The sequence below is a fragment of the Nannospalax galili genome, unplaced genomic scaffold (assembly GCF_000622305.1).
Source record: "Nannospalax galili isolate Female #2095 unplaced genomic scaffold, S.galili_v1.0 scaffold34, whole genome shotgun sequence".
In the NCBI taxonomy this organism is placed as follows: domain Eukaryota; kingdom Metazoa; phylum Chordata; class Mammalia; order Rodentia; family Spalacidae; genus Nannospalax; species Nannospalax galili.
The window spans coordinates 1,676,384-1,677,334 of NW_008338996.1; positions in this window are offsets into that span (position 1 = coordinate 1,676,384).

The window sequence follows — 951 nt, forward strand, 5'->3', positions numbered from 1 at the left end:
ATAGATAGATAGATAGATAGATAGACAGACAGACAGACAGACAGACAGACAGACAGATAGATAGATAGATAGATAGATAGATAGATAGATAGATAGACAGATAGATACTCCAAGGTTATTGGACACCAGCATCAAGAAACTGGACCACCTCCTAAAACTGACTAGACAGGAATAGTTGACGGGGCAGGAAGAAGAGCCTCACTGAAATGCAGTACCTTGTAAAAACATGGCCTTTGCTTGAAAGGAAAATGCCAAGGAACAGAAAACTGATCATTAAAGACTGACATTGTTCTCAAATGTACTTTTTTAAAGGCAGGTTACTTCATGCCAGGTGAGTTTCAAGCACACTGAGAGAGGGGAGAAGGGACAGTAGACAACCCTGACCCTAGAAAACCTAACCCGAGAGCTCTTCAGCACCTGAAGAGGCAGGAGAGTTGGTTCTTACTGGTTCCCCTTCTCCTGCCCACTCTCTGCCCCTGACAGGAGGACCCTCTGCTCTGCTCCCTTCCTCTCCCTCTCAGCAGTATTCATTTCCCCAGGAACTCACTCTTGGCAGCAATTGCTCTACCAGAAGGCAGACCCCAGTGAAAAATCTAGGGAAAGAAAACCAGGAATCTGGAGACCTTTGTTCTGGCCTTGACCTTGTCTCTCTTTGAGTCTAAGTTTGTGCCTTATACAGGACGTTAATTTTCAAGCGACATGTTGTAGCACTTTAGATCTGATGAAGGGGTTCTCACATATATTCCCATTTAATGCCTTAAGAATCTGACAAGGCATAGGGATTGTTATTATCCCCATTTCACAGATGCATAAACAGAGGCTCTAAAACATGAAGCAAAGGCTGGAGAGATGGCTCAGCGGTTAAGAACACTGGTTGTTCTTGCAGAAGGCCCGGGTTCAAATCCCAGCACCCACATGGCAGCTAACAACTGTCCATAACTCCAGTCCCAG